The 9,908-nt window shown below is 35.4% G+C and overlaps 1 pseudogene across 1 annotated transcript; it reads left to right on the top strand.

Annotated features, from left to right (window-relative positions):
- Positions 1-223: 223 nt before the first annotated feature.
- On the top strand, positions 224-6,517 carry LOC114303390 (aconitate hydratase, cytoplasmic-like; annotated as a pseudogene). The gene is made up of 11 exons (XR_014335969.1): positions 224-430; positions 720-881; positions 4,201-4,350; positions 4,437-4,574; positions 4,720-4,788; positions 4,869-4,927; positions 5,020-5,095; positions 5,440-5,625; positions 5,794-5,861; positions 5,943-6,061; positions 6,198-6,517. The product of XR_014335969.1 is annotated as an aconitate hydratase, cytoplasmic-like (transcript).
- The last annotated feature ends 3,391 nt before the right edge of the window (positions 6,518-9,908 follow it).

Here is a 9,908-nt window from a genome sequence, read left to right as displayed (position 1 = left end):
ATCCATGTTTTTTTATCACATTATTTTCTGGGTTAATGTTTGTAGTTAAACCTTTTCCTTCCTAGTCCTGGAAAACTCCATAAATGAACCTTATTAAAAAAAATTAACTTTATGTGGTGCATACATTCCATTTCAAGCCATGCCTCAACTGTCATGTTACCATATCATTAGCATTTCTTTAGGCCTACTTTTTTGGATACAGTTTTCCTTTCAATGATCTGTTTATGCAATATCCTGCATGCAAGTTCCTGTCGATCTTGTAATTGATTATTCAGTTCAAGTTGATGTTGCAAGATCAGAAAATGCAGTACAGGCAAATATGGAGCTTGAATTCCAAAGGAACAAGGAGAGATTCTCTTTTCTCAAATGGGGGTCAAATGCATTCCAAAACTTGCTTGTTGTTCCTCCAGGTTCTGGTATTGTGCACCAGGTAGGGGAGCTTGACTGAGCAGCTTCATCTATAGAGCTTTAATATATTAAATTGCATATCTATCTCAATACGTTTGATGTGCAATTATGTATAATCACTGTATAAGATTTTCATTTCAAGCTGTGTTTAAATTTTTATTTTATTTTATATATATATATATATATATATATATATTACGAAGAGATGCTTAGCAATTGTAGTTGTCTTTTCATTTTCAATTGTCTTACCATTTTCTTCGTCATGTATATAATTTGAATTTATTAATTGGATTGTCATTATGGCATATCAGGTTAATCTTGAATATCTGGGACGTGTTGTTTTTAACCTTGATGGTATGCTCTATCCAGATAGTGTGGTTGGAACTGATTCCCATACTACTGTGATTGATGCATTAGGAGTTGCTGGCTGGGGAGTTGGAGGTATTGAAGCAGAGGCAGCAATGCTTGGCCAGGTAAATAATGTTATTGAAGTGATGGAATTGTGAAGTTTTCTCCATACTCAAGATCGAAAATTGATGAATTTGTTTTCTTTGACCATAACCACTATGTTTATGATGGTTGTGCGAGTACCGTAAGCATGTGCATTTCCTTTTACATAATGCTATCAAAGCACTCAACGAGGTATAACTCAATCTCTATGACATAAGGTTATGGAATATTGTGGCATATGGTCACACATGCTTAATTTATCACTTCAGGTGTTGTATGTAGTGAAACTTAAGTTAAATACCATATTTCCCATCAGTTATATCATTACTTGCTAAGGACAGAAAATTGGCAATAGGACTGGTGTATTTGTTTCTTGATCTGTACCACTTCTAATGGGAATGGGATGGACAAATTTTCTAAACCAACCTAGTTTTGGCGTAAAGGACTTACTTTGATGCAATTCTATGTATGTGTTCATGTGCTTTTAACATATATGTACTGGAATAATCACGTATGATTGGTATAGCGATCCCGGTTTTTCCTTCCTTTGTATACTGTATTCTGGACTTGGTTCCGTGGACTTGTTTTTGTATCATTAGCACTTCTAGCCTTTACTCTTTGTATTTGAGTCTTGGGTTGTAATGGGCAGGTTTGAAACAGGTTGGTTGCACTTTGAAACCAAAAGGTGATGCCCAGATTTTGGCCTTCACGCTCGAGCGGAAGTTTTAATGCTCGAGCGGGCTCTTCGTTGTTGCTTCTCCGCTCGAGCGGGAGTTTTGACGCTTGAGCGTGGTTTTCCATCTCCCAGTACTTTACTCTGCAGTTCGTCCGCTCGAGCGGTAGTTTTTACGCTCGAGCGTGATCCCTTGATTTTGTCCCTCTGCTCGAGCGGAGAGTTTGACGCTCGAGCGGGTACCATCGCCTGCAAAACTTCTGGATGTGTGCAATCGACGCTCGAGCGCCTCTTTTCACGCTCGAGCGTGAGTCTGTGTCTGACGCTCGAGCGTGGATTTCCACGCTCGAGCGGGGAGTCGGCTACATCAGTCCGTGATTTCACTTTTTGGATCACTTTTTGACCTACTTCTTTTCCCTAACTCTTAAAAACCGCCACTTGAGAGTTTCTCTCTCTACTCTCACCTTCTCTCTAAGATTTGATCTATTCCCTGTGGTCTTCTACCCTAGTTCCTTTGGAAGAAAGGTAGAGCTTCGCGAGAGCTTTCTTTTAATCTGAAAAAGAGAGGATTTGGGGCACTTTGGACTTTCGTCATCTTCTCCATTCGAGTTCTTCACTTCAAGGTAGGGATTTCCTACTCCATCTTATAAGTTTTGTTCTAAGTTTTGGTATTTTGATATGTTGGGGATACTTTGGTAATTTTGGGAAAAACCTTAGTTGTATTAATAAATTAATTTGTATAATTAATTTAAGGAGATTGGGGAATTTGGTTAAATTCATGAAATTGAGGAATTCATTGATTAAATGGTGTAGTTGGATAATTTAAATCACTCGCCTATCGAATTGTATATATATTTATTTCCAGTCTAGAAATAACTGTTTTGGGCTATCGGTGGAGGATAGTCGTGTTTGTTGTAGACATTGCATGTGAATTAGGGAAAAATTGAAACTAATCAATTTGTTTAAGTCATAAATTTAAACTAGTGAATTAATACAGAAATACATGTATTGATTGAGCATTGCATATGCATATTGCTTGGGAGGAGATAGGGGATGTACTCCACGGTTTAGGGGAAGATAGGGGATGGACCTCTAAACCGGATTTTGTTTGGGAGGAGATAGGGGATCGACTCCATTAGCATCACTATTATGTGTGCTTATTATATTGAAGTGTTTTTACATGTTATTGATACAGCATTAAAATGTGTATCAAATGGGAAGTATGAAGAGTTTTGTTATGAGCTTGAGTCTCATCTGTGTTGTTGATATTGGAAGTAATATGAATATGATATATAGTTCATTGTTGTAAGTTTGGGCCAGGTGCTGAGCCATATTAATAATAATGGGAATTGAAATATGTCATAGACATTAGTGTCATGAGACTGTATTAAGTTATAATGATTATCTTGGATAACCATCTATTGAATGCTATAGCTTTATTCAATGCTTATATTTGGTTTAGTATTTTTCTACTGGGCTGTGGCTCACCCTTTATGGGAACATCATTTTCAGGTTCAGGTGATAAGCTACCTCCAAGGACTTAGCTTGGGAGGATTTGGCTTTTGGATTTCGAAGACTATCTTTAGTTAATTTGTTTTTATTTGTTAGTACATGTAAACATTCAAGCCTTGGGCTTTACTTGTATTTGAGTTAGAACTCATATTTCTGTGTCCAAGTGTTGGCTTGGACAGATGTTAGCCTGTAGGGCATTTAAATTGATGTTACATGTAACGCTTTTATTTAGTAATACTCTGATGAATGAATTAATGAATTGTTTTCTTTAAATATTGCATGTCAAAGATATATATATATATATATATATAATGGGTTTATTTTGAGGGCGTGACAATTGGTTTATAGATGGGTTAGGAATGGGCTCGGTTGGTAGCCTCAAAACTTGAGATGTGTTTGGGCTAATGTCAAGACAATGCTACCTCTAATCAGTTTTACATGTTGGACTCTTATATTTCTCCATAGTATCCGTGTTCACCGGATATGATAAGAGTATTGGTGTGAAATGTGTATTTGACACCAGTACCTAATTTAGACACCTGGATCCTCCAATTTTATATGATTTTCGAAGAAGAAACTAACATTTGCTAGTAAATAAATATTTGTTGCCTTTCACATGGATGAGAGATATAACATATTTCATATTTTCCCTAAATTCTATTTAATTTCATGTAAGAATTAAAAAATTTATATAATATTATCTAAGAATATTAACAATACGCAATTTCTACAAGTATTCAAGACATGTCCCGTACCCATACCCAACTTTAATATACATATCTTAATATCCTAAGATTTAGGTTTAGGAAGGTTTGATGCTACTTGCACCCAATACTTGTATCCAAGTCCATATAGCATAGGTATTAGCTCACATGCCTACACATATGAGTCATTTCTTTAGCATCTGACACTCTCAAGGCTGTTTATGCTTTTGAGTTTTGTTATCCAGGGCCTTGCTTTTTTTCCCCTTATACTTGTATGTTATAATCAAACCATCTAATTTAAGGACTCCAAAAACTATTTAAATTAAGTCTTAATTGCATGCGATTCTCCCATGGAATTTGTTTCACTACTCTTGGACATGCTTTTGGGAATTAATGCGTTGAGTAGATTCCCCTGCATTTCAGTTTCTAATGTTATATTTTACTGAATGACAGCCAATGAGTATGGTATTACCTGGTGTGGTTGGATTCGAGTTGTCTGGAAAATTATACAATGGTGTCACTGCTACTGACTTGGTTTTGACTGTGACCCAAATGCTAAGTAAGCATGGTGGTGTTGGCAAATTTGTTGAGTTCTATGGTAATCAAACTGAAGCCTTGGTACTTTTCAACTTCCATGGTTCTGTCAATGGTAGATTTTAATGTTTTCGTATGTCCTTATTTGTAGGTGAGGGTGTGGGAAACTTTCGTTAGCTGACCGGGCTACCATTGCTAATATGTCTCCCGAGTATGGTGCAACAATGGGGTTCTTTCCCATAGATCATGTTACTTTGCAATATCTAAAATTGACTGGAAGAAGTGAGGAAACTGTGAGTACTTTTCAACATTCATGTGTGTTCGTTTGAATGTGGATGAAACCAAGGACAATGATATTGATAATAGTGATGTCTGTCTTGTCTTGGTGCTTGTGATATATATTTTCACAAGGTAACACTCTTTTGTGTTGAAATTCAGGTGGCAATGATTGAAGCATATTTACGTGCAAATAACATGTTTGTTGACTATAATGAGGCAAGACTCTTTGTTTTACAATATGATAATTTGCTTTTTAAAGTTTCAGTTGGATATAATTATCTTCTTCCCCTAATTTCAGCCTCAGCTAGAAAGAGCATACTCATCTAGACCTTGCGGATGTTGAACCTTGTATTTCTGGCCCAAAGAGGTGTGTGCTCTGTGCTTCTTCAAACTCATGCACACAATGCAAATGTTGTTATTTGTTAGCATACATCTAACCATACTTACTCTTATTGACAGGCCACATGACCAGGTTCCTTTGAAAGAAATGAAAACGGACTGGCATTCTTGCCTTGACAACAAAGTTGGGTTCAATGTAACTGTTAAGCCATTTCAGCATTGAACTTCTTATGATGTCATAGCCTGATTAATCTGCTTTATTATAATTCTAGCAGTTTTATTTTGAATCAGTTTACTGAATTTGCTTTTTTCTTTGCTTTTTTATTGCAAATGTTTTCTTATTGTAACGAACATCAGACATGCTGTTAGTGTACGTTGTTGGTGTAGTAGGTATGACTACATCAAAGGAATATTTTCTAATTACCAAGGAAATATGGGATAAACTTGAATGGACATTGAAAGTTATATTGTGTTTTGGTGGTGTTGCCATCGTGTATAGCCTTTGATTGCTAGTATTTGTAATGTTTAATTATGATGTAGGGCTTTGCTATACCAAAAGAGGTACAGAACAAAGTGGTAAAGTTTTCGTTCAATGGACAGCCTGCGTAGCTTAATTACGGTAGTGTTGTCATTGCTGCTATCATAAGCTGCACAAACACATCAAACCCTAGTGTTATGCTGGGGGTTGGCCTAGTTGCAAAAAAGGCTTGTGAACTGGGTCTGCAGGTTAGCTGTGCTCTAATGACCTTTAATCATTGTTCTAGTGTTTGTTTGTTTGTTATTTATTCCCGAAATATTTCACGGTCAACTCTGATTGATTTTTACCAAGCCAGGAGATGCTGTCAAGGGCTCCAATATTTGATTCTTACATTTTCTTAAATGATAATTTCCCAGTTCAAGTCGTGGATAAAAACTAGTCTTGCCCCAGGTTCTGGGGTTGTTACAAAATATTTACTTCAAAGGTATTGCTTGTAATTTTTTTGCAGATTAAGTTTAACAGCTATCTAATGTAACACTGATATTTTTCTGTCCCCGTTGTGCAGTGGGCTGCAGAAGTATTTAAATGAGCAGGGCTTCCATATTGTTGGATATGGCTGCACAACTTGTATTGGAAATTCAGGGGATTTGGATGAATCAGTTGCTTCTGCAATATCAGAAAATGGTATTGTTGTAGATTTTTCTGAGTGTCTGTGACTTATGTAAATAAAATTGAGCATAGTCATTGTTTGCTTCTCACTTGTAGGATTATCAAGTTAACTGTCAAATCCATCTAATTTAATTGTGGTCTGCTTCTGCAGACATTGTTGCAGCTGCTGTTCTTTTTGGGAACCAGAATTTTGAGGGTCGTGTTCATCCCTTGACAAGAGCTAACTACCTTGCCTCTCCTCCTTTAGTGGTTGCTTATGCCCTTGCTGAAACCGTGAGTAACAAAAACAAATGGTACTGGTTTTTTTTATTTTTATTGTTTTGTGTTTCAAGGAATTTATTCATCATTTCCTGATGAGATTTAATGTGGGAACAAATGAAAAAAAATGAAAGCTGAATCCCTTTGGTAGTGGGTACTTGCCTTCATTTGGTTTTTGAGTTAGATACTTGCCCCTTCAGTTGTCCTTGGAGGCATTTTTGTCATCTAATTGTAGTGCTTTGAGGGTGGCCAATCATGTGGTCTTGGGTCTTGAAATATGCCAAACACCCAATAGTTAAGTCAACCCCAAGGGGTTGGCTTGGTGGCAAGACCTTGGGTCTTGGGGGGTGCTCCCTCCAAGGTTCAGGGATTGAAACCTCTTAGGTACTAACAATTCTTTGGGACCATCGGACTGGGAAAAAACTCTTGAATTAACCATGGTGTACTTGTGGAAAACTCCTTGCCAAGGGCTTGTGTATACCTGGGGATTAGTTGTGCTTCGATCCAGGCACCTCGGTGCCAATCAAAAAATAAATAAAACCCTACTTAAGTCCTGATTTGTGAGAAAAAAAATCTATGTGCCTCATGCTATATCATTCCCTTATTTTTCCTTCCAAGGAGACTATTTCCTCAAGCTAAGGTGCCTCCGCCATCTGGTCCATTTTATCTATGCATGCCTCCTCCCACAAGGATCCTAATGATCCACAATTAGTTATAAATAGAATTATGGACCCATTTTTGAATTTTCTCAACACGTTTTGGACATTAAGGTGGGTAAGTTGGACAAAAAAAAAAAAGAAAGAGGATGGTTAAGTTAGCCAGTTATTGAGATTCCTTGGAGTCTTGGGTTAAACTTATAGGCACGTGCAAGATGCCATTCTAAGCTTGTGTTGGGTGCTACTAGGCAAGCTTGCCAATAATGTCATTCTCGCAAGAAACATGCACTTCACAAGGCAACATGATTAAGCAACGATACACAACCGATATACAATATAACCTTTTCTTTTGGTGTCTAGGACTGCAAATGAACTGAACTGCTCACGAACAGACTCGGCTCATTAAGGGTTTAGCTCGTTTAATAAATGGGCCAAGTTCGAGCACAAATATTAGGCTCGTTTAGTAAACGAGCCGAGTTTGAGCTCGAATAAGTTCGACTCGTCCAACTCAAATCGTTTGTGTTTATTTAAATTATATAATAAATATATTGTTTATATAGTCAATAATATATAAATAATATTAAAAAAAAACTTATTGAGCCGAGCCTGAACCTAGTTAGTTATCGAGCCGAGTTCGAGCTTAGCAAAGCTCGGCTCGGTTCGTTTGTAGCCCTATGTTTAGAAGAGGCTTATTGTTAAGCATAATTTGAAAGTACAAGAAAAATGATAAAAAGGGACACTAAATGATAAGAATGCAGTTGGAGAGGGCATTGCGCATTCCAAGTGGCATGGAAATCCAGTTGTGACACTTCACCACTAAGAAGCACGGAGACAGATACGGACACGGATACGGATGCAGACACAGACACGTTAAGGACATGACAATAAAATATGTTTTCATATATTTTTATTTGCGATCTAAATTGATATTATATCCACAAACAATCAATATTATCAAAAATAAATTTAATTCTTTAAAAAAAAAAACACTTTTAAATTAACACTTACAATTTATATCTTTTTATTTTTATTTTTTATGGATGATCTATTAAATATTTAAATCTAAGAAAAAAATAATAAACATTCAACATTCATCAAAAGCACTAAATAGACAATTTGGCATGTCCCTAGTGTGTCCCATACATGTCCCCAAAGTGTCCGCGTCCCTAAAGTGTCCGTGTGTCCGACACAGATACAATATTTGTTTTGAAGTTATGTTACCAGAAAATGTTAATATCCTAATGAATTATGTATTGCTAGGCATGTTTTAAAACATGGTATACTTTCATTCCAAAATGATAAATTTAGTGAACCGAAGCGATCTCAAAAGTTTTTTCCAATATATTTCATTAAATGTTACCTGAAGAGGGGGAAAAAATTATAATGAATTAAAATCAAAGGTGAGTTAAGTTTTGACATGCCAAAAACATTAAAAATGAGTCATAAAGAAATTATATTTTATTGGATATCTAATAGTTAAGAGAAAATTACTCTAGAAGTAATAAATCAAGTCTTACTCTTATCGTACCATATTTTAGAGTATGTGACGTACCACGTTCCCATTCCCGTTCCCGTTTCATATACCGGAACGATTCACATTCCAGGTAATATCGGTGCTTCATAGCTTCACCATCTAGGTTGGCAGCTAGCATTAGTTTCACATAAATTACATATAATCCAAGTAGGGTTGGTCACTTGGTACATAGTCTTTTATCTTTGTATTGACGTATTAATTGGTTACTTAAGAATAGTCTATTTGTGTTAGCTGCCACAGTTAGACATGTGCTTTAGCATCACATTAGTGACTAATAACCCAAGTTGGCTCGTGCATGGTCTTAATTTTTGCATTGGTATACTATGGATACTTACTTTGTGTATTGAGGATACCACTTAAGAAGAGTCTGGATATGTGTTTTGCACCAAATCTTTTTGGATTCTCTTGGTAACTTTTGACACGTGGTGTTACTTCTCATACCCTTCCTATGATGGTGGTGGCAGTAGTGGTGGCGGTAATGGTAGTAATGAGATTATAATAGTATTTATAAATTCAGTTAGAATTATATAAGTTTCATATGATTTAAATTTTTTTTTAAGTTTGACCTACATTTTAAGAGATTTAAATTTTTAAGTGATATCAATTGTAATTATTAAATAGATTTAATTGATTATTAATTAATATATTTAATTTTAAGTGTTGAATCGGATTATCAAACACAAGTGACGCAAAGATAAATAAGAGAGGCACACAACTCTTACACTGTTCTAAATTATTTAACTGACATAAAAATAAGTACCAAAAAATATATGTATTATTGTGTCAAATTTTTTTAGTTTTTCATCAATTAAAAGATTTTATCAAGTACTTTTAGTTTATGAAAAAGGAAAATTAATTTTTTTGCATAAAAATTATATTATTTTAAGTTCTTTTTTATATTGGACGAACAATTTGGGGACAATTAAAAAAACTCCCTAGATTTTAGTTTTTTAACAAAATAAGCTCTCAATTTTAATTTTTTCAATTTAAACTCTAATATTTTAATTTACTTTCAATTTAAACCATTAACCTATTTTTCATAAATAAAACAGATGAAAAAAAAATATTTTAATCATTAAACTTAATGTAAGCATATATAAAATCTCTAAAATACTATTTTTCATTGAGTTTAATGATTAAAATATATTTTTTCAATCAATTTTACTTAACAAAAATAGACAAATAGATTATGTGGGAGCCGAATATCAGGGAACTCAGATAGGCCGAGTACATAATTACAAAATTAGGATATATATTATATTCGCCCGTCTCGTACGTTCTAGGTGCCGAGTATATTAATCGGCCATGAAGCCAGTTGAGCGGGGGGTCAATTAGAAGTTGGAATACAGCAAAAGGAAGGCCGGATGAACAATCACATGACGGATTAAGAGTGGGCCCTACCCTGAGGACCAGG

Source organism: Camellia sinensis, chromosome 7, assembly GCF_055761805.1.
Source record: "Camellia sinensis isolate YWXY chromosome 7, ASM5576180v1, whole genome shotgun sequence".
In the NCBI taxonomy this organism is placed as follows: domain Eukaryota; kingdom Viridiplantae; phylum Streptophyta; class Magnoliopsida; order Ericales; family Theaceae; genus Camellia; species Camellia sinensis.
Note: the sequence above shows the minus strand (reverse complement) of the source record. Positions and strands in the feature narration are given on the sequence as shown.